The sequence below is a fragment of the Tamandua tetradactyla genome, chromosome X (genome assembly GCF_023851605.1).
Source record: "Tamandua tetradactyla isolate mTamTet1 chromosome X, mTamTet1.pri, whole genome shotgun sequence".
In the NCBI taxonomy this organism is placed as follows: domain Eukaryota; kingdom Metazoa; phylum Chordata; class Mammalia; order Pilosa; family Myrmecophagidae; genus Tamandua; species Tamandua tetradactyla.
Genome location: NC_135353.1, coordinates 12,929,168 through 12,954,498, shown reverse-complemented (window position 1 = coordinate 12,954,498; position 25,331 = coordinate 12,929,168). Strand labels below are relative to the sequence as shown.

At 37.7% G+C, this 25,331-nt stretch overlaps 1 long non-coding RNA gene across 5 annotated transcripts in view; it reads right to left on the bottom strand.

The window, feature by feature from the left end:
• The window catches only part of LOC143670407 (uncharacterized), a 76,107-nt gene that overhangs the window by 4,543 nt on the left and 46,233 nt on the right, over positions 1–25,331 (bottom strand). For 3 of the 5 annotated variants that reach the window (XR_013169348.1, XR_013169352.1, XR_013169349.1), the window contains 6 exons: positions 7,713–7,771; positions 7,301–7,468; positions 5,157–5,440; positions 4,259–4,316; positions 3,561–3,665; positions 14–156 (listed from right to left, as the gene is read on the bottom strand). This is a non-coding gene — a long non-coding RNA (uncharacterized LOC143670407). Of the gene's footprint in view, positions 1–13; positions 157–3,560; positions 3,666–4,258; positions 4,484–5,156; positions 5,441–7,300; positions 7,469–7,712; positions 7,772–25,331 lie in introns of all 5 variants that reach the window. The other 2 variants (XR_013169351.1, XR_013169350.1) reach the window with 2 other exon arrangements.

The following is a 25,331-nucleotide window of genomic DNA, read 5'->3' as shown; positions in this document are numbered from 1 at the left end:
ATGAGATACTTACCCACATCTATAAGAATGGCTGATCTGTTTAAAAAGTGTCTACAGCAAAGTCTTGGTGAAAACACAGCTCATTTGTACTGCATTTTTGGATGTTTCTTTTAAGGCAAAACACTTATTTGAAATGAAGCACGCAAAATTTTAGCTCTATAATGAGAATAAGAGTAGAAATGACGCTAATTTTCAAAATGTCTTAATACATACATATTTATCAAGAAGCGTACTTTATACAGATTTGTGAAAAATATTTCATCTTCATAGTCTCACGTCATGTAACATTAAGAATATTTTAATGCAGAATTGTTTTCTGCATTCTAAGACCCAATACATTTAAATTACCTCTGTTATCTAAAAGAAGAAAAAGACACACATCGATTCTCTTATCACTACACAACCTGCACACACATCAAGACAAGTTCATTAATGATCTGTGAGTTCCTCTTCAGGCAATCCTAACAGACAAGGGGTTCACTTGCCCAGCTCCTTGTTATTAGTGAAGATTAACACCCACCCATTCATTGCCATATTTAGTAGCTTAATACACCTGAGGATTTCCTCTGTACAAGTGGCTACCCGGCCTGCATGTATCAACTTTGAGCAATTCCATCTAGATACTGAGGTGTGATGTTTTGATTCCTAGATGCCTTTGAGGCCCAGGCAGATAGACTACTAAAATCAAGAAGGAAAACATGAAAGGAAGGCATTTAGACTCAATATGTTCTCTTACTCATCATACAATGAACTTCTTTTCAGTTTTACTAAACAAGTGAGTAACAGTAATAATTGTTTCAGTGATAGAGGAATATGATGAGGGGTTGGGAGAAGTGGGAGGACAGGAATATGGGAATGTAGGAAGAAGAAGAGGGAGAAGGAAAAGAAAATGGAGAAGCAGTATGAGAAGGAGGAGGAAGCAGAGAAGGAGGAGGGGGAGGAGGAGGAGGGAAGACAGAAGGAGGACAGGGTCAGGAGAAAGAGCAGGAAAGGCAGAAGCATTGAACAACACTAAATATTACTGAATGCTTCTTTTACCCATCAGGCAAAGAAATAAATACACATTGATAAATAATTCAATCTTCATGAAACATATCATATACAATCATTATCCCTAGAATATTTGCAACACTTCAGTGGTGAAATACGTGTATATTATTCTCAGAAACTACTGAATTATATAGGAAAACATGCAAATTTGATCTCACAATGCTTCCTTGACCATAGTGGCTAATCAGATGACAGACAAATTGCTGTAGTCATGCTACCGCTGCATTTGCTCAACAGTGAAAAGGTTAGCCTAGGCAAGAATATAAAATCCCTAACAGGGAAAGTTAAAAAAGTTAAACTTACCATTATTCACAGAACACATAATGGTGGAAAAACAATCCAAAAAAAGAGTGTTAAATTATGAGAAGTGTTACGTGAAATAAGCAACTTCACTGGGTGCATGGCTAGTGTGTTATTTCCATTATACTAACACTAGGATATATGGAAAAATTATCCCCCAAAATCCCCAAACCCAATATGCCTAAGAAAAATAAAGAAAAATGTGGTAACATTTAATGAGTAATCCCAAACCAGCAAGCACATGTACACACACACACATTAGAAAAAACAATAGAAGAATTAAAACCCTACATGTATCATCACCATTAAAGTATTAAAGGAATTAAACAGATAAGCTGCTAAATAAGAACAGGAAGAAAAAAAGGAGTTAAATGAATAAATACATTGATTAAAATTAATGCATCAACTTATTAATCAATTGACCAAGATAGTAACTAAAAATTAAATCAAACGCCACACAGAAGAAAATCAAATGCAAACAGAATGAAATAACTAGTGATAAGAAAACAATAACAAATTAAACCTTTTTTTTTAAGTTAAGGAAACACCACAGCTAAAAACATGTATTAACAGTCACAGAGTCAGGCAACCCAAGATCGAAAGAAAGCCCACAGGTTATACAAACAAAATCCAAAATCAAGGAGCATTTCATAAATAAAAGTGTATATATATATACTTCTATGTGTATAGATATAGATGCACATATAGATATATCTATACACACACACACAAAACAAATACCAAAGTATAAACAATGAAATGACCAGAGGAGAAAGAAAAAACACATCACCACTGCCAAGAACAAGAATATAAAACTCCATATGAAGAAATTTCCAAAATTCAAATTTAAAAAGTATATAGAAACTCGGTTGCTAAGTCTTGGCCTTTAAAGACTTCATTCAGAAAATTCCCTGAATTTTCTGCACTGAAGGATGAGTACCACGGTTGAAAGCAGGGCAGCTCTGTGTGGGAACCCACTCCAATCTTCAAGGTGACCCTGGAAGTTATCCTAGATGAGCATTACTTTACTCAGAAGGCACAGTTAATATTGTAGTCTAAATAATCAACTGTGCCTTCCTGAGCAAGGCACTGCACACAGTGTGGTGAAGATGGTGATAATATCCAGTGCTCCCAATGCAGCCTTCATTACATCTCCCGAACCAAGGCAGATGACCTATACCCAGAATTTATCCATAAGACCTGAGCAATCTCAGCCCTCCCAGCCCATCAATTAACAAGAAGTCTGCACAGTGTTTCTGCCATCCTTTACATATCCCTAATTTACCTAGTAAATCTGTAACTTCATATAGGATTAAAAGTAAACTTAGGGCAGGCCACGGTGACTGAGTTCTCGCCTGCTTCCCCGTGCCTGCCCATGCCAAAAAAAAAAAAGGTAATTTAAAAAAGGGAAATTGGGTTTTACAGAGGATAAATATATGGAAGATAGAAAAGAGCAAAATGACCATTTTGCTATGCTTTCACATTGGTTCAAGCTCCTTTTTTAAGTGAGTGATAAAAATCCCTGAAGAATTACAAATGACATTTTTTTCCAGGGGCCCTCATGCCATAGATTCAAACCATAGAAAGCTCTGTAGGCACTTCTGAGTTGGTCCAGCACTGAACATGTTTTCTACAATTCCAAGAAGAGTTCCAATGGCTCCTTTGTACAGGTGCCACAATCTTGCCTCCAGGGTCACCACAGATGTTGTACGTAATCCATCCTACTTCACTCAAAAAGGTTTCTTTGTATTTCCATTCCCATGAATGGCCCCTTTTGGAGTGGGCACTGTACACAGCATGGCTGACAATGTCAGCCCTGCCTTACCCACAGCCCCAGTCACACCATTTCAGTAATAACTCAATGTTCTCACTCCATGAGGGGCCAGTTGCTTATGTTCATTACCTAGAAAACAACCATTTCACTGCCCTTTATTTTCTAACACTCTGAGAGTGCCTATCTCCTCACCTGCTATGTGATTAAGGAGACAGGTCTGACAGAACATAAGCTTTCCCTCCTTTTCACTTTCCCTTTGGGACTTAGAATTCTTGCTTGTATCATCTCTCTGAACAGCATCTTAATATAGCAAGCATACAATAAAAATGAGTTGCATTCTCCCAAAGTCAGCTACTAAATAGAAAGTGCCATTCCATTCATCTCTACTACAGCTTTCTGCCACCACTCAGCCCGGTCATCTTTGCGAATTCCATACCTCAACTGCAGAACCACAGAATAAGCAGTGAAAACACCCAGGCAGAGAAGAGTCAGAGGGGGATCTTGGATGATGAGGGCAGATGATACATTGAACACTCTAAATCTGGAATGAAAAGAAACCTTTACATATACCAGGAGTGATTCACAAGAACCATAAACCCAAGATACGACCTTTTATTCCTCTTAGTTCCTGTGTTTTCTGAACCTTTCCTGGGAGATACCACCATAAGCATGTTTTCCCGTATTTCCATTCTTAGTGGTGCACTCTAGGTGCATGAATTTCCCTAGACAAACTGAGCCTGGAGCTACATTAAAGGGAGTGCACGGGAAAATATCAATACTAAGACCAGCAAGTTTTATGAATAAGGGGACCAGATTCTGGGAATACTTGTGAAAAATGTTATATGAGGTTGTTTTTATGAAAACATAATGCTTAAGATTCTTGCCAATGAGAAGCAAAGTAAGATAGAGTGGAAAATAAAGTCCATCCCATCTTCCATGCAGATATACTTTCCCTCCCATCAGATGAACATTTAAGGGGTTCCAGATAGTTGCATCAGGGATACAGTTAACTTAGATTTAGTGGAATAGAATTATGTAGTCTGCAGTCACATCCATAGATAATTAAGGTATTGCTAACTATTTCTGTATAGGAATAGCTTCCAGGATTACCCTTCCAAGGGTATGTTGACTCACCAAGCAACGATGCAGGCCAGAGGTCTTAGGATGAAATAAATGAATGGTCGTATTGTCTCTACACCAGAGGTAGGTGGATATTGGGAGAAAAAAATAAAAACAAGGTTTGAGATGTACAGAGCCAGAAGTTAGTCTATGGAAAATTCTTCCGAAAATCAGACATGTGAAATTGTTAGCAGAAGAATTCAATGCTCATCGATGCCTGGTCAAGATGGAAATCCACTCCTGCATCAGGAATATGAAGTGTACACCAGACAATATTTATTTTGCATGAGCATATACAATTTATGTGTTTGTGGGGCATAGATCTGTAGTAAACAATCCATATGTCTGTGGGAGAGGTTGCATGATTTATGCATCAATAATAAAAAACTTTAATCAACCACGCTGGAAGAAATAGTTGTCTATCTACTCTCTAGGTAGAAAATATTACAAAAATTGCACTCATATGAACAGGTATCAAAAGTTTGCAGCCAAAATATGTAAGGAAAAGCTATTATAAAAGTGTGTCTGCCAGTTAATTAATAAAAATATTATATTATTTTTCAGCAGAAAAATAAAAAAAAAAAAGATAGAGTAGAAAGAAATTCCTTCTGGGTGTCCCATAGATCCCCAATCTTCAATAATCTCTCTCTTTGAGAGGAAAAACAACAACAACAAAAATTCATCTCCCACAAATGCCTTGATTCCCCACACTTTATTGAATATATATTGGGATTTCCAGTAAGTCTGAGGGCTGTCTTTAACAACAAACTCCGGCTCACAACACAAACTCCTAAGGCACAGTTCAAACTTCACCACTGCGTATTTTCCACCATCTTTCCTAAATGTGTTACAGTCCTCTTCTAATGAAATACCACTGAATGTAATAAAATACAATAAAAAAGGAGGCACTCACATTTAGATACTGCACGTTGGATGAAGGTTGGTTGGAAGAAAGATGGACAGGATGCTCTTCCCAATTTGGACCTTCCTTAATGTTACCTGTGAGCCTTGCCTTGGACATCCTCTGGTCAGAGATGGAGGCTGCACAGCAGAAGCAACAGCCACAGAAGACATGCATTTCACTTAAGAGAGCAAAGAAGATTCTCTCTCCTAGTCATTCCAAAAGTCTCCCGGACTTCTAAACCTCTACACCACAATGCTCAATTCTGTACTGGATCTTGGTCCAAGAAACATCATCTGGAAGAAAAAATCATTCAAAATACTTCAAACCCTTTATCAGAATTTCTTAAATTGAGAAAAGGTACTAAGTACCAATTTCTCTAAGTAGATACTTCTCTCATAACACAAAGCATTTCCTTGGATTGTAAGTTCAAACACTCCAACGAAAAACCAAATACTCAACAATAAAGCAAATGCCCCTAAGTGTCAACCATCAGCCCAGGTGCCATTTTTTCCCCTCTTTCCCAACTACTCTTTAAAAGTAGTCATAGATATGGCTTGGAAATATTAGGAGCAGCCAGACTTAATCTCTCAGAGAGGAGAAATTTACAAGTTCCCCCGACCTCATTACATCCTATATCCATTCAGGAGGGAGTAGACACACATACATTTCAACAGGGAATGTATAATATAAAGAATTATTAACTGAAAAGGGTATGAAACAATTAAGGATTTGCTAGTAGGACGTAAGGAGAACTCTATAAGAATGCACAAATACCAAATATAACATTGAAGAGCAGATTTAAACTTCTATAATGTGACAGGCACTATGTCTAGGGCTAAGATACAGTGCACAAGGAAGCAGGAGGGTCCTGCTTCCCTCATCCTCAGGGCAGATATTCAGACCTCATTAAGGAGTGCACAACTTTAGCTCCTTGAATGGCTGGTAAGATGCTAAAATGAAGAGCTAGCAGAATATGCTGGAAATACAACCTCCAGAACTTGCAAGAATAATCTTCTCTAGTGATCCAGGGAAAATTAGTCCCTGGTGGCATGTAGCAATAAGCCCACGGTAGAGGGGTGTTGGGTAAGCTACTGATTGCTGTCTACTGCTGATCAATGCGTGCCGCTGGGTCAGGCTCAGAATAAGACGCTTGTTCTTCACAAGCTGGGCCCCAGTGGAGGAACCCACGGCTGGGGAAGCTGCTGATGCTGCAGGAGCCTACTGAGCTGGCACTCAGGAACAAGTAAGCAACACTTGTTCAATTCATCCCGCAATGTTTCCCCATCAACTCTACTGACCAAATTTACTATCTTCCCCACTGGGAAAGGAAGAATACTGAAAGGGCCCAGATCCATTTATGCAGAACAGGCAAACTGCATGATTTTGGAACAGAGAAGCACTAAATCAGTAATTCGTCATTAATGACAATCTCATTTCTATCCAGAAAGTTCTTACCAACCCCAAATATATCTGTTAAAATTCCATCTTACTAGCAAAGATTATCCTGCACTATTTTATTGCCCTTATTTAGTACCTAATGACCTGTAACTCTTCTTGGCTTTCATGGTCCATCCTTTATTAACTGCTAAAAACTTTTTCCAGGTGTTTCTGTTTTTTTTTCCTTTGTGTAAGTTTACGATGACTGCCATAGTTGTGCAGAGTTCAATGGACAAGAGAAAACTCTGTGGTGTTGATCATGTTTTATACTCGATCTTAGTAAAAAGGCCGAGAAGTAAGACTGTTTTTAGATGAAAAAAATAATTTGACACCCATAAACCTCCCTTCAACACATTCATTATAGATTCACAAATACAAAAGTACAGATTCACAAATATAAAAATATTGTCACTCATAACACTCAGGTAGATGCCAGTGACTAAACTGGGATTTGAACTAGAAAACTATAAGATTTTATTAAATGCATCATTTTAAATAATTGCCTGTTTTTACTTGTTATATAATGGCAAATTATGAGTTTTTCTCATATTGAACACGTAAATTGCAAAATCACCTGAGAAACCAAAAAATAGTTTAATCTCTTCAGGTCCAAGTTTTCCTATCAGTTAATAAAAGATAATAATAATAACCTTTAATTTTATTATTGAGAAGCAAACATTATTATTTCAGTTAATACTTAATCAACAATTACTTACTGGGAGGCCCTGTGCTTTGTGGCTTCTAAAGATCTTAGTCAACTCATGCAACATATGTGTGAGAATGAAACTATTATCACTTCTACACCAGGAACTGTCTTCAGGTTTGAATGAGTCAACGTGTGAAAATCTACTGGAGACTGAAATCCATCCGTTGTATAGAAGACACTGGAATAGAACAAAATCATACTTTGCAAATTTGAATCTTAGGAGGAAATATCTACACATATTTAAGTCACATCTAGAAACCCACCCCTCAATATATCCACTATAGGTATAGATGTTGAAATGTATATAAATAAGTAAATGAATAGTTATCTCAGTGTGCATATCCACGGATTATTCTGAGGAGTACAGATGTTGTCCAATCAGGGCAGTGTTTCCTTTTTATATTAAAAATGATTCAACCCACCTTGGCTCAGGATATAAAATTGAATCAGGTATATATTTGCTTGCAGGGGATAAATGTTGCTGAAAGATCAAAAGAAGATGAAAATTAGGATGTAGAGCAGAAGGTCTTTTTAGGAACTGATGAAATATTTCCTCTAAGATCACTGCTTTATTTCTTCAGTTATGCTAAAAAAATACTGCATTTGAAGTGACAAGTAAACAGAACACTACCGATACATTTAAATAGCTTGTGAAATGACATACCTGCCAGTTAACTCCAAAAGCTTGAGAAATCTCTATTTAGTAGCAGGTGATCATGAACCTGCCTGCTATTAGTATGAACAATAAGGATAGTAATAAGAGTAATATTAGCAGTAATAGTAGTAAAGATGATAATGCAAAAAATAAAAATGATAAACATTTGCGAAATGTTTCCTCAACATACATACAACGCGCTTTGGGCTTTCAGACAGATTAGCTTATTAGTCACAAAAAACATGTGGCATCATATGGAAAGTACAATCAACCCGTATCAAAGGTTTATCTTGAGGATTCTAGCCAACTGACTGCTTGGATTGCAGCTTAACAAAGGTTTGTGACCTTCAAAACTTTGATGTTTGACTCTTGTGCAGTGATAACCCAAGAAGACCCTCAATATAAAGACAAAAAGAGGTACTGGCACAGACTTGTGCCAAAATATATGATTTAACTGTAATGCAACCATTAATACCATGTTATTGAGCAGACACAGTGATGGCAAACATGTAGACAAAAGTTTGTGGTGTAAAAATTTAAATAGTCGATGAAAACTACAAGAACATTTCATATGTGCAACTGTTAATTCTCTACCACAAAGTGCTCTGTTGGTCCTTAAGTACTGTAAATAAACAGAATAGTCAATAATATTTAGTTTTATGGAAATTATTATTTACTTGTTCCATGCCAAAAAAAGATAAACTGGAGAAGAATAAGCATAAGAAAGGGAGGAAGTAAGGGTGGAGACCCCAGGAAAGAGAAGGGCAGTGCCACTGAGAGAATAGGAAGGAGCACGTGTAGAATAACAGGTTGGAGTACTAGTAGGAATAGGTCTAAGAGTATCAGTGACTTACTTGGAAAGAAATGTACATGAAGCTTTGATGTGGATTTTCTCATTTGACTCTAATGATATACCTGCATCATGTAAATCTTTTATTAATTGAAGCAAAGATTTATCTTGTGGACTTATGTGGAAATGTATTAAGATACTTTTGGTTCCTAGAGAGCAACATGGAAGCAGAGCTATTACATAATCACATAAATTTCCATATAGAAAATGTCTGTAATTACTTATGTCAAGTTCATCTGCTATGCTCATTTGCATTAGTATCAGGAAATAAGACATTTTAGTAATTCTTTCAATTAAATAAAATTAACTCTCATTACTAAATTGGTTTTCCATAAACACAAAACATTCCAGTGACTAACGTTTCAGATGTAGGATTATTCCACTTGGTCACCACTAGACAGGCTGGGAGCTAGATCCTTCCCACCGTATTACAGGAAAGGCAGAGATCTCAGAATGCAAGTTATGGTCAGATAACAGTACATTTCGATGAAAAGTTGATTTTAACAAAAAAGAGAAAATAATTTTTACTATTTCTTTTCAAGGATATCTTGAAATTTTCTTCCATTGCCAACAATCTTTCTTCCCATATATTATAACTGTTCAATTTTATTAATAAAAACAACAATAAAAAGGTTAGTAACATTTAATTCATGCTCATTAATCTGTCACCATGGTGCTTAGTATATATTAGCAAATCATTTCTTTTAATCTTGCAATTCCTTATCCACTGGTATGACTCATGCAATAAAATATGATAATAACAATATACAAACTAAATTTTAAAAACCCATAAAATTACTAGAAATACACTTACATGCTGTTCAGACATCTATGTTTAAAATAACATTCCTTTTCTGAGGAACTGAAAAGACAGCTGAATATGGCATCTATGCTCATATCAGAAGATAAATTCATTCTTTTTAAAAGCCATCTGAGAAAAGCACTGGAAGAAACCCAACCCTGTTAAGAGGATCGTTTCAGATAAAGATAAAGAGGCCCCATGTTATAGAATTGTTGACTTTTCTCACATTTTCATTCCATTCCAAGAAAAAAACTAATATGACATTCCAGAAAAATGACTGTTGTTCTTAATATCAAACTCTAAATACATATGGAGATCTAAATAAATGGATCTATTACCTTGGTTATGAATAGGAAAAAATATTGTTAAGATACCAATTTTTTCCAAGCTGCTCTCTAGATTCAACACAAATCAAATTAACTATCAGCAGGGCATTTTGTAATAATTGAAGAACTGATTCAAAAATTCATGGATATCACCAACATAAAGAAAAAAAAAACCAATTTAAAAATCGGTAATGGGCTTAAATAGCCATTTCTCCAAGGACAAAATACAAATGGAAAATCAGCATGTGAAAAGAAGTTCAACATACTTAGCAATCAAGGCAAATCAAAACCCCAATGGGATATCACCTCAAGACCACCAGAATGGCTATTAAAAAGCAGCAACAACAACAACAGAAAATAACAAATGCTAATGAGGATGCAGAGAAATAGGAATCTTCATGCACCGTTAGTGGGAATGCAAAATGGTACAGCCACTGTGGAGAACAGGTTGGTTGTTTCTCAAAACGTTAAACAGTCTACTACGATATGACCCACCCAGTAATCCTACTTTTAGGTATGCACTCTCTCTGAGTAGATATTTTTACATCTTTGTTCACAGGACAATTATTCACAGTAGCCCTAAAGTGGAAAGCAACCCAAAGGTCCATCAGCAGATGAAGGGATAAACAAAATGTGGTACATCCATACAATGGAATGTTACTCAGTCCTAAAAATAAGCGCAGTTCTGATATGTTACAGCCTAGATGAAGCTTGAAGACATCATGTTGAATGAAATAAGTCAGATAAAAAGAAACATATAGTGTATGATTCCATTCATATGACACAGCTAGAATATGAAAATCACGGCATGATGACTGCTCCCAGGATTTAGCCATAAATTTTACACAATGTCCACTCTACTGCCCTTACTTGCTCTATGTTTTTCTGGATATTTCTCTAAGGACCAAAGGAGAAAACAAGACTGCTCATGTTTTCTCTGCCTTTTTTTTTTTAGGAATGAGTTCAACTTTCTACAAATATAGTTACTCAAGATATAAGGAATGAAACACTGAAAACTGTTTGTTTCTCCCCAAAGGTAACAAACAAACCCTCCTACACACTCATCATCTGTACCCTATAAATCCATTCAGTTGCAATACACAGGACAGCACTGGAAGAAATCCAACCCTGATGCGAGGATCATTTCGGAATTCCACAGCCATGTGTGACTGTTCTTTTTCTACATATCCTCACCAGCACATTATAATTTTTCTTTGTGATTATATCCTTCATGTGGTTGAGAAGAGGACTCACATTGTATGTCTAATTTATCTCTCTCTGGTGATTAATGATGTTGACCATTTTTCGTGTGCTTATTGGACAGTTGCCTACCTTCTTGGTGAAATGTCTGTTAATCTGCTTTCCCACATTTTTTAATTAGTTAATCTGAATTCTCTTTATTGATGTGTATGAATTCTTCATATAATATGCATACAGCCCTCTTATCAGAAATTACATTTGCAAGCATTTTCTCCCTGTGTAAGTTTTTGTTCCCCCCAGGAATTCTTGATACAAGGTGAAACGGTTCTTTTCTCCTTACCGAAAGTACTCTAAATGTTAGGGATTTAAGAAGACCTCATGGCAAGGTTAAATTAGAACTCGGAACAAATTTTCCCAAATCATAATTACAGCACTTATTTCTCTCAGTATAATGGCTGCTGAAAAGAGGGGTTGAGGATTGCAAGGAGAGACACATTCTAAAGGAAAACATCCCCATTCACCCTTTTAACATTTTCATTTAAACCACAATTGCTGGATATGCACTAATGATATTCTTTCATGACACCTATGAAGAAGGTTGCAAATTGTTCCTGGAGAACTCAAAGCCTGGACCGGATGCTTTCTTTTCTACTTACATCAGGAGATGAAGTAGATCTACTGGGATATCCTCTTCCTATTAGTTGGGAATAACCTGCATTGGCCAACTGGCCATAGTTATAGCTTAAACTTCTTCAGTTTGTCTGAGTAGCAGGTGATTTCTAATGTCCTCCTGCGTTCAAGGGAAGGAGTTCAAGAGTACCTGGGATTCCAATCCCATCCCTGCTGCTAGAACCATCATGATCATTGCACTCGATGAACATTACTCTGCCCAGAGAAATGCCAATTACAGTACAGTCCACTTAACAGGCACTTTCCTGAGCAGGGCACTGCACACAGTATGGATGAAGGTGATAGCATTGCATAATCCCCCTCCCATACCCCACGTAGCATCCCCCACCAAACCATGATCACTGTTCCCAGGCTTTATCTTAAATTCTGCCTACCCCACTGCCTTCCACTGCATCCGTCCCTGAGTGAGGAACCTTCACCTGCTCTGTGTTTCCCTGGATGATTTTCAGGCCCAAGAGAGTACAGTCTCATTTCTGTTCTCTTATTCTTTTAGGAAACATCTTCATCTTCTCTAACCTGTAGATGTTCAAAGCATTAGTAATGGAGCATAAAAATGTTTCCTGGTCCAAAGAAAAAGTATACAAGCATCCTATTACACACCTCCGGACACATTTATACCCAATAAATCTCTTTGGTTGCAATATATACAAAAGCGCTGAAAGAAGCCTAACCTGAGTAAAGGAAACATTTCAGAATCCCATCAGCAATGTATGATGATCTTAGTTTCTAGACATTCTCACCTGTAATTGCTGCAGTATTTTTATTATAGCCTTCAAGAGGGTATGAAGTAGAATCACCTTGAGTGTTTAATTTATATTGCCTTGGTGGTGAATGATGTTCACCATCTTTTCAAATGATTATTGGAAAAGAGAATCATCTCTCCCATGAAAGCTTTCAAGTCCTGCTGCCCACGTTACAGTTACTTAAATTGTTATCTCATTATGGAGAGTGGAGATTTTTCATAAGATATGCACACAACTCTCTCATCAGATGTTAGAGTTTCAAATATTTCCCCCCACAATATGTTATAAGGAATATTTTTGATACAACCTCAAATCGTCCTTTTCTCCATACCAAAAACTCACCTAGATATTAGGGATTTAAGAAAAGATCTCATAGCAAGGTTGTATTAGAGTTTGATTCTCTGACTTTAATGAACCCTTGAAAATGTAAGTTAAGAACTGCCAAGAGGAAAGACACTAACTAAAAGCAAAGGTCCTGTCTTGCCTTGCTAGTCATAAACATAATCTTCTCTGAAGAAGGTTGCATCTTGTTCCTAGAGAACCCAAACCTGGATCAGATGAGGTAAGGCCAGAGGTGGTAGCTGTATTGTGCAATTACAAGGTATACTATCAGCCTCTTCTTATTAATGGAGATTAAAGCCCCGTTGGCCCACTTGCCAAACATTTTAAGGAAGTCCAGGTGTGTCTCCCAAGGCCCTCATGGGTTGTAACCATACAATTCAAAAGTGCCTGTGCGTCCTCCTCTTCCCCGTCACGAGGGCCACCACAGATGGTGTACTTGCTGAACATTACTTTATCCAGAAAGGCAAAGGCAACAGTGGAGTACACATTGCCATTGCCTTTCTGGATAGTGCACTGCAACACAGCATGGCTGAAGGTGGCGGCCCTGATTCTCATTTCCTACATGAAATTGCGACACTCCCCAACCATGGCATGATGACTGCTCCCAGGATTTATTCATAAATTGTACACAATGCCCACTCCACTGCCCTCCAACTCATACTTATCATTGATGGAAGTTCCCCTATGTCTGCCTGGATCTGCCTCAGGCCCAAGGTATACCTGTATAAAGAGGGGCACAAAGAAAGAAAGCCAGCTCTTTTATATAAGCCAGTGAGTTTTGGATTTCTATGTCTCTGTGTCCTTATGTCTGATACATGGCTGAAATATTTTTAATCAAAGCTACAGGCTCTCAATTTGTATCTACCATTATGCTAGATGTGTATTTTCCTTCCTCCAGATGGTAATACAAAATTAACATATAAAATCCTTAAAAGAGTTCTATTCATATTGCTTAAAGAAAAACAAAGGCTCATTTATAAATTAATACTCCTGAAGTCCCAACAATTAAGGTCACAGAACTTCTAATACTTCCAATGTAGAAAGACTACTCGTATCCAAATGCCTTACAAATTCCCACGCACACAATTCAGAAAAACCTTTTGGGAAATAAAAATAGTTTAATTTTGCAAGTTAAATAAAAATAGCTGTCTCTTCTGAGTTATCAATGTTAAGTACGATACAAACATAAAATTTTATTCTAATTGGGTACGGTTATCCTTAATTTATACAGGTTTAATTATCAAATAAGCTACTATTATACGTACTAGACATTTAAAAGGAAGAAAAACAAAAAAATTGAGTCATTACTGTGACAAACTTTATTTCAAGAGTTAATGTGTTTCACATGGAGTCCAAAACAGGAACATGGCCTAGTAATTTTCTAAAGCTTAATGTAATATCTGGATATTCAAAAGTATTGGCAAAGTCCCTTAAGGGACTGGAGACAAAATATGGAACTATTAAACTTTCCCACCTGGGAAACCCAGGATACTCTCCCAAATATTAGGAGCTCCCATTTCAATAGGTCAAGCCCTTAATCTTGAGGCCTGCTCTTATGAAACTTATTTCTATAGCAGAGAAGCTAAGTCTATCTATAATTATGCCTAAGAGTTACTTTCAGAAAACCTCTTTTCTCAGAAGTGGCCTCCCTCCCAACTCTGCAAGTGCTGCCCTCCCCTCTACATGGGACATGACATCCAGGGATGAAAGTCTCCCTGGCAACATGGGACATGACTCCCAGGAATGAGCCTGGCCCTGGCACCATGGGATCAACAGTGCCTTCTGGACCAAAAGGGGGAAAAGAAATGTTAACAAATTAAGGTGTCAGTGGCTAAGAAAATTCAAATAGAATCAAGAGGCTATTCTAGAGGCTACTCTTATGCAAGCTTCAGCTAGATACTGCTAGTTACCTTGGTTTGCCAAATCCCAACCAAAACCATTTCTGTTAACCCTAAAGAACATCTAGGGCTCCATCTGGGATTCTATAAAAGTTTCACGCGCTAAGATTACTTTCCAGAAACCTGTGAATTCCAGATGGGTTACTAGGCCAGATAACTTCTGAAATCCAGAGGGTACAGCCTATCCAAGAATACCAACTAGTTCCATCCCCCTGTCTCAAACCCCTTTTATAAAAACCACTTTCCAAGCATGAAAATTGTTAAAATGGGCATAGCCTAAATTCCCCTCAAGACTGGGAGAAGGGTCAGAGGAGAAGGAGGAGTTAAAACAAAGAAGATAGGATTCAACAAAGGAGTATGACTGCTGAATCATTATATGACTTTTTTTAGTCTCCAGTGTCTTGGAGCAGGAAGAAGGAAAAACTTAAAATTATGCAACCGTAACCCTTATCAAACTGCGAAATCTGTTCTAAAACTACTTGTTACAATGTACTTTGACATTTATTGCTTTTTGCATATATGCTATATTTCACAATAAAGAATATTTAGAGTGAAAAATAAACTTCAAACTGTCTTTGGGATTTTCCCAAGAGCCCCCTTGAAACTCACAAAGGATTTGTTCTTTCACCTGATAAAAAGAGTGGTACTGGAAATAGTTAGGCTCATTTGATATGTTATGAGTTGCATGGGAAGTGTTGTCAAATTAAAAGGGATTTTCTAACCTACTGTTGGTGAAATTTGCATGAGTAAATTTTTTATTGATGTAAAGATTTAGATATTATATAAAATACTACAGATTTGACAATGTTATCACCGACCATGATATGGCCTAATACTGATCTGCATAATAGACAACTGTATGGTACTATTAATCATAATTTTAGTTACCCATAAAAAATGCTACATGCCAATAAACAACCAAATTTCCTTGTTTCTTAGCTTGCTTTACCCTGATGCTTTACTGAAAGTGCTTGCGGGTCAAAGCTCAAAACTTCACCTTCAGAAAAAGGAGAAACAAAAGAATTTTAAATGAGAAGCAAGATAAGTATGTAAGTCATATTCAACTTGTCAACATAACTCTGGTAAAAGTGTAAAGGTGGGGGGTGGGCCACGGTGGCTCAGCAGGCAGAGTTCTCACCTGCCATGCCGGAGACTCGGGTTTGATTCCTGGTGCCCGCCCATGTAAAAAAACAAAAAATACATTAAAAGTGAAAGATGGGACATGGTCTAGTACCTCAACTGATAGGGCCCTCTTCAATATCTTCAAATAGACTTAATACAGCTACCCCCTTCTATGATACCTGAATATGTCCTTGTTATCATATGTCTATTTTCTGGATGGATAGAAGCTTTTCTTTATCACAAGACCTCTCAGTAGCTAAAATATCTACTAGACTTGTTTTTCTTACCTGGAGAATTTCTCCTATCCTCCCAAGTCATAGAGGCTCCCAATTTACTAGAACTATAATCAAAGAACTTTGCAAAATTTGACCTATCAATCAAAAGTTTCACTGTCCACAAGATCCTCAATATTAGGAGTGGTAGAAAGAACAAATGGTATCGTAACATGTAAATTAGCTAAATTATCTGAATCCCCCTCTCTACCTTGACCTAAGGTTGTTCCCTTAGCCTTGATGGCTGTAAGATTTATCCCATCAGGCAAACACTGGCTATCCTCTTATAAAATCAAAAGGGGAAAACCCCTGAGTCTTATTACTTCTCCTACTATAATAGATTCCAAACTATTACAATGTGAAATTGCTCTACAAGACGTTCAACCCAGAGCCTTGATATACTGGAAGAGACACACCAATGAAAGATTGCTTTAGAACCTACATGGGAAGGACCTTATCAAGTCTTACTGACCAATGCTACAGCAGAAAACTACAGGGCATTGGCCCTGTAGTTTGTACATAACAACTAAAATATGCTCCAAGCCCTTAGAAGGTTACTCCCACTTTGGTCTTGAAGCTAAAACTGACGCTAGAATCCCCGAAGCAGATGGCATCTGATGCAGACAGCTTCTACCCAAGACATCGGAACACCATCACAGATCAAGATGTGTCTGTGAGACTTCAATGCCATGTCTCCAAGACACATTCACTCTCAATGTTGAGTTCCTATTTGGCACCTTTGGAACTATCAGGGTGAGTGCCATAAGTAAACCTACTAACTTGCTTGATTTAACTGCAATGTTCATTTGGCAATGCAATCATAGGGCTTAAAAGCAGGTAGAAGTGTGGCTTCCATGTGGCTGCGGGTGCAAGCATGAACCAGTTGGCAGCAAAATTACATCAAACTGTTTACCTGAAGGTCCAGATCCCGAAGCAAAGTTAAATAATCCAGATCACTCTCCCATGAGGAGAAGTCCTAAAAGCATGATCAAGGCTTCTTCGCATATTGTGACTGAATGAAGAAGCAGTTACGAGAATCTAGCTATCTTCTATTCAACTAGACATTAGATTTTTAAAAATGTAAAACGATGCCATCTTACTCAGTATTTTTCTTTAAAGATACAGATTTGTTGTATAATGCAATGTATTAATGACCTTGAATCTCTAAAAAACATTGCAAACAACTTTAGAAAAAAATATTATAAACATGTTGGCCACAAATGGAAAGTAAACAAACTGAGCACAATATATTTTGGCAGTGTAATGTAAATGATAATTAGACATTTGTGTGAAGGAATGATATGGACTGGCTTGATACCAACCAGATGGTGATACTGATTCCCCACTTCAGCAATGGTGCTGTGAAGAAGCTCACACCAGCTCTGACTCTCTCCACAGAAGTGTGACCAGAGCCTCCCACCCTCAGTTCTGGAACCTCCCCGCTAAACGCCACATAGGACCTGGCTCCCGTGACCCCTCATTAAAGGTATCCAGCTGCAATCCGAGTGATGGACTTGAGAGAATCTGGTATTCCCCCTCCTCACATGTACTGTGAGCCCCTGACCCGGCTATCGTGCACTAATTGTTGTGGCAGCTTGCGATTAAACAAGAAAACAAACTGCACTGAATGTTCAAATTAGAGTCACGTCAGATCTGTTTTCAAGTGCTAGATTTACTTTCAATTGCAATCTGCTTTCAGTGTGTTAGGACAACTACATTTACACAAGCTTTCATAAAACTGTTTATGTTAGCCTGATAGATTACTTTCAAATAATTAACACATCTTAAATGCATCTGTTATAACATATAACATGGTAAATATTGATAGTCATAACCCAAATAGACAAAAGCCCTTTGGGGTCATCAATAGTTTTGAAGAGGGTAAAGAGGTCTTGAGACCACTAAGTTTGAGAACCACTGCATTAGAATATATTGGAAAGACATTTGGATTTAATGCCTAAAGGCAATGAGCAGGTCATACAACCTACCTAAATCTGTTTCTCATCAGTAAAATAGGCATAAAAACAATGTCTCCTTGACAGGAATACTGTGATCTATAAATGTGGAGATTAGAGTTCAAAAAAGATTACCACATTTCATTCCAACATTCACAAGGGGTACCTACTATTATCTCATTTTGCAAATGAAGATAACGTTGTGTTTCCATGACACTATGGAAGAATAACACTTCACAGCTCAGTCTATTTGTAGAGGTCTCAACGTTATCAGGGTGGGTGTCTTCACATATACTGGCCAACTGTGATTGATTGGATATGATTATGTTCCCTATTAGAAACATATTCCAAAATGTTATATTACAAATGCAAATTTCAAAAATGATACCCAATGGGCGGCCACGGTGGCTCAGCAGGCAGAGTTCTTGCCTGCCATGCCAGAGACCCAGGTTTGATTCCTGGTGCCTACTCATGCAAAAAAAAAAAAAAAAAAAGATACCCAAGACTAAAGGAATCATTACAATTTGAAAGTGCTATTACTTTAGCAGCCCTTTTGTTTCTCTCAATATTCCACTCCAAAAATGCAGCTGATAAATTTATTCTCCATGGTCTGAATCTGAGAAATGATTTGCAGCTGTTACTTTTAATTTTAATCAGAATAATCTATTCTTTAAAACTGCAATGATATAGTATTCTACATCCCGTTACAATGTTGTTAGCTTCTGTAGAGAGATGAGATCATCTGGAAGAATTTCTGTACCATATTGCTCACTGCAGTTGAAAATATATTGGTCATAAAATTTCAGTTCTAACAAATATGAAAGAATACATAGTGTGTGTGTGTATATATATATATGTGTGCGTGTGTCTATATATGCTAAAATAGTTTCTAGAGGAGGACTAACTACTGCTGCTAAAAAATCTTTAAAACATATAAAAAGTGATACCAGCAAATTCTTCAGACATTATTCCTATGCTTAAGTAAAAGAAGAATCTTAAACAGTGTGACTTCTGAGTGGAGGATCTCCTGAAGCCATTTTTATAAAATTGAATCAACAAATCAAAAGCCAATCATGGATCCCATGTGGGAGACCCGGGGTTGATTCCTGGACTATGTACCCGCCACACACAAAAAGCCAATCATGGAGGAGACTTGTTGGATACGTAAGCTTCTGTGTGTGATGTAGTAGAGACTGACAAGAGTATGACCCTAACGTTATGAAGACTACTAGCCGCTGATAGGTCTATCCTGTTTCCAAGGCAATCCTACGTATCACTAATTTGCTCTCTGCTTCTAAGACCATGACTCTCATGTCACTGAGAAAACAAAGGCCATCTGTCAGAGAAAGAGAACGTCCACACGCGACAGCGTAAGTGGCACTTGTACCTGTACTCTCTGCCTTCCCTCCTATCATTATGAACAAACTTCCTTTGCGTCCAGGTCGGTACCTTCCGTTTTACATTGGATCCAATCCCTCACTATACCAACTGTCTTCTTTCAACTCAGTATTATCTCTTCCTCACCTGCTGTTCCCTCACTACTAGATTGTTCTTATTTTCATCAAGTATGCTATCATATTGGCTATCTTTTAAAACAAAATTAAAAACTCCCTTGCACCTCCCCTGCCAATTTCCTCACAAAAATGCTCTGGACACACTTGTATGCGTTCTTCTACCATTCTTGCTGGAAACCTAACAAAATCACGTTATCTCCTTTCAATCTCCCCTTATTTCACTTCAGCCACACTGTCTCCTTTTTTCAAAATGCCATGAAAGAACCTGCCTCAGGGCTTTTGCACATAGCTTCCATTTGTGCCTCAAATATCTGTGTGGCTTGCACTTCACTTCTTTCAGGTTTCTGCTCAATACTTGCCTTATCTGAGAGACTTCCTTGACCACTTTATTTAAACAGCACTCCTTAATCACCATATAACTGTTTTCCCTGCTTTATTTTTCATTACAATTATACCACTTGATGTATACACACACACATATATGCATTATTTATTATAAAACCTCTCCACTAGAATGCAAGGTCCATGACAGAGGATTTTGTTTGCTCCATTACCATGGTCCTAACACCTAGAACAGTACCTGGTACCCTGTACACTGCATATATATTTATTGAATGAGTAAATAAATGAATGAATGAATAAGTTCACGAGTCTGTGGCACCTGGCACTCTTCCACTCTAGGCTGTTGTTTACCTCTCATCCTAAGAAATGACATTTCTTTTCTCTCCCCTGGAGCCTCTCATTGTTTATATGTTAAGTTCAAGGAGGCTCTTCTTTATGTGACATCTCCAGGGTTGAAGTAAGTGACTAGCAACCTGTGTTATTTGGTCACCCCATCATGTTATTTGGTCACCGTATCCAAACACTGTTTTGTAAATTATTATTTTTTTAAGTCTAGGAGCACATTTTAGTGGTTCTCAACCATGAATCACAAGGGAAATAGATCAATTCTATTGTAAGTGTCCCTTACCCCATCCCCTGCGGATCGAGTAAATCAGAATTTCTATGGATGGGATCAGGACATTTACATTTTTAGGCTCTCTTGTGCAGTCAGTTTGAGAATCCCTGATCTAGAAGGAAAGCTTCTCAAAGCTGCAGAAAAGAAGCATGGGGGAGTAAAAGCAGTCACAAGAGAAACCTAATTTGGGGGTGAAGGACACTGGGAATGTCGGTACTGCTCCTCAAAATGATTTCAACAAGTTAAAACGTGAATCAAATCTCCTATTACTCAGATAATTTATTAATAAAGACCTCAATAACACTCTGCCCAGATACGTTTTTAAGCAAAGATGCCAATGACCCCTCTGAATCATCTAGCTCCACGCTCACCTTCTGAGTTTCTATAATAGACATTTTATCTGTAGTCTATACCCTTCGTTTCCCATTAAGAGACATTGCTCGTTTGCCATATGCCAAACATAAAAAGAAAAGTCACACTGAGAGACATGTATATCCTCTAGTCACACTTTTAATAAAAGTATAACTCGAGTCGTTTTTAGCCCACTTTTCTTCTCATTTGACATTTTTCCTCTTGATGATACAAATATTCCCACAGTTTCATTTACCATCTCTTAGGACAAATCTCATACTCTCTCTGGGCTTTCATTTCCTTCTCTGTAAAATGAGATTTAGACAAAAGAAAAACTCTAAGGGATCTTCTAGTTTGAAATTATGCTGTTCTATATATCATCAAGTTAGAAGGGCAATGATTTCAAAATACTGAAGAACTACTCAAAATATAATGGATGAGGACTTCTGGGAAGATGGAAGAGCAGGATAGGTTCCACAGAACAAGACAGGGGATGGGGAAAAAAAATAACAGGACTGCAGTCCTGGAGGAAGAGTGATTAAAGAGGGTCTTAAATATTTTATAGGGAGGAAAGAGGAAGGGAGATTAGGATGGAGAGACCAGGGTGTCTGGTGGCTATGACCCCCACTGAGGCCAGGCAGTGGAGTGTAGGGAAGTAGAGTTCCAAAGGAGCAGAACATCCCTCCACTCCAGCCTGTTTCAGCTGCTGGCAGGAGAAAATTCCCTGCTTTGTTCTCCAGCCGGCAGTGCCCTGTGGGAAGACCAGAGATGTGCCTAAATGTCCACTGTGAAAAGCCATGCCCCCAAGCGCTGGGATCAGTTGACCCACTGGGTGCTGCAAATACCATCCTGTCGGGCTTCATGAATGGTGGAACTGCCAGGCCCTGCAATCAGCTGCTCTGCTGGGCACTGCGACTGTCTAAACCGTCCAGTGCATCCGACCGTCCCACTGCCATGCATGGAGAGCAGCCCTCCCCATCGTGCACACCATTTCCCAGCCAGCTGCTGCAGCTGGGGAGGGATGGGCCCAAGGAGAGAAAGTGCCTCAGTAGTGCCACCTGCTGGGAGAAGCAGTAAGTGCTGTCTGGAAAACCTCAGGATCTGCCCAGTTTTTTGTTTTGTTTTAAACACATCTTTTCTGTATTTTTAAGTAATTATTGGTATTTTGTTTTTATTTATATACTTTTAATATATAGCTTCCTTTTTTTTAATCTTCTTTCCCTTTGTTGACACCAGCCTGAGTTCATTCCCAATATATCTTGGGGTGTCTTCTTCTGACTTTGGGGCCTACTATTGCTGGTGGGATTTTGGGGGAAGTACATGCCCTGGGAGTTGAACCAGGGTCTCTCACATAGCGGGCAAGGCTTCTGCCACTGAATTACCCATGCATACCTGCCTAGCTTTTAAAAGAACCTCAAGTAAAATTGTACCCCCTACATGAAATCTGGGCCTTAGTTTGGTGGGGAAGTACTGAGAAACTAAGCACAAAAGGGAACCTTCAATGCAAAACCAAGTAAAATACAAAACCTTAGATGAGTGAAGGAAACACACCTGCAAAATAACCTTATTAAGATATTCAAATGCCCGAATGCAATAGAAAATCATAAAGCATGAGAAAATCCAGGCAGAAATGGTTCAGTCAAAGAACAAAATCAAAATACTGGAGGGGACAGAGAATAATGACCAAGTACACAAAAGTATTTATAAAGAAATAAAGATATCAGGAAGACACTAGAACATAAAGAAGAATTCAAAAGATTAAATAGAAAAAAAAAGATTTCACAGAGATGAAAGATACAGTAGGCCACATTAGAAATATACTACAGACACATGATAGCAGATTCAAAGAAGCAGAAGGAAAAAAAGTGAGCTAGAAGACAGAACATTGAACTATAGCACAGAGAGGAACAAATGGGAAGAAAGATAGATAAAATGAAATTGGATCTTAGGAAAAAGATGGACAACAAAAGGGGTACCAGTATAAGAAATACTGGTGTCCCAGAAAGAGAAGAGAAGAGGTAAAAGGCTGGGAAGGTTAGTTGAAGATATAACTGAGGAAATCTTTCCAATCTGTATGAAAGACATAAATATGCAAATCAAAAAGGCCCAATGAACCCAGACACAAAAGAACCCAAATACACCTACTGCAAGACACATACTAATCAAAATGTCAGATGTTGAAGAGAAGCAGAAAGTCTTGAAAGCACAAGAAAAGCAATCTGCAAATTGACTCCAAAGCAAAAAGAAGAAAAATAACAAAGAATACAGCAGAAATAAATCAATTGGGGAACAACAACAACAAAAAGAAACAATCCACAAAATCAGGTTGTTTCTTTGAGAAAATCAATGAAACTGATGGACACCTAGCTAGAACGACAAAGAGAAAAAAAGAGAGAGGATGCAAGTAAACAAAATCAGAAATGAGAGGAGGGTCATTAAAATGGATCTGAAGAAATTTTAAAAATCTTAAGAGGATACTATGAACAATCCCATATGCCAACAAACTAGACAACTCAGGTGAAATGAACAAATTTTGAGAAACACATGAACTACCTATACTGCCTCAAGAAGAAACTGATGATCTCAACACACCAATTACAAATAAAGAGATTAAATCAGTTATCAAAAATCCTCCAACAAAGAAAGGCCCAAGACCAGACAGCTTCACAGGAGAATTTTACCAAATATTTAAAAAAGAACACTGATCCTGCTCAAACTCTTCCAAAAATCTGAGGGAAAAGGAATGCTACCTAACTTCTTTTATGAAGCTAACAACACTCTAATACCAAAATTGGATAAAGACACTACAAGAAAGGAAAATTATAGACCAATCTCCCTAATGAGCATAAATGCAAAAAATTCTGTACCAAATACTAGCAAATCAAATCCAACTATACATTAAAAGAATTATATAGCACAATTAAGTGGGGTTTATACCAGAAATGCAAGGGTGGCTCAACACAAGGACATTAATCAACATAATACAGCACATTAACAAATCAAAAGGGAAAAATAACATGATCATACTGATTGATGCTGAATAAGCCTTCAACAAAATTCAGCATCATTTCCTGATAAAAACACTTTAAAAGGAAGGAGTTTTCTCAATACAATGGGCATATTTAAAAACCTATAGCCAGCATCATACTCAATGGTGAGAGATTCACAGCTTACTCTCTAAGATCAGGAAAGAGACAAGGATGCCTATTATCACCATTTTTATTCAACATTGTACTACAAGTCCTAGTTGGAGTGATTAGACAGGAGAACGAAATAAAACACATCCAAATAGGAAAGGAAGAAGTAAAACTTGCATTATTTACAGATGACATGATCATATACTTGGAAAACTCCGAGAAACCTATAATAAAGCTATTTGAGTTAAAAATTCAGCAAAGCAGCAGGATACAAGATTAATAAAAAAAAAAAAATCAGTAATGTTTCTATACACAAGCAATGACCTAACTGACGAGATAATTAAGGTAAAAACTCCACTGAAAATAGTGGCCAAAAGAATGGACTTGTATACAGAGAACTACAAAACATTGCTAAAAGAAACACAAAACAATCTAAATAAATGGAATGCTCATGAATAGGAAGGCTGAATGTCATTAAGATGTCACTTATACCCAAACTGGTCTACAGTTGCAATGCAATACTCATCAAAATCCCAACAAACTTCTCTGAAGACTAGGAAAAGTAAGTTATCACATTTATTTAGAAGGGAAGGAGACCCGAATAGCTAAAGATGTCTGTATTAGTTTGTGAAAACTGCCAGAACACAATATATAAGAAATGGAATGGCTTTTAAAAAGGGAATTTATTAAGTTATAAGTTTACAATTCTAAGCCCATAAAATGTCCAAACTAACACAAGCAGATAAAGACACCCTGACTCATGAAAGACAGATGTCTGCACATGAGAAGGCACGTGGCTGGCATCTTCTGGTCTGTGTTCCCTGTTCTGTGGCTTCCAGTTTCTGATGGCAGTGCTTTCCTCTCTAAGCATCTGTGGGCCTTCACGTAGCTCCTCCACGACACAACTCGGATTCTGGTTTGCTTAGCATCTCACTGAAAGACACACGGTGATGCCTGCTGGGCTCTGTACCTCCAGATGTCTGTTTCTGTGCTTCTGTTCTCACTTCATCACTCCAAGCATCTCCAAATGTCTGCACCTCTGTTGGTTCTGAAGCAAATGTATTCCAAGCATCTGCATCTGAGGTTTCTCCAAAACGTTTCCTCTTTTAAGGGACTCGAGTAAACTAATCAAGGCCCACTTTGAATGGGTGGAGTTACATTTCCATCTAATCAAAAGGCCACACCCGAAATTGGATCCATGAAAGTGATCTAATCAAAAGTTCATG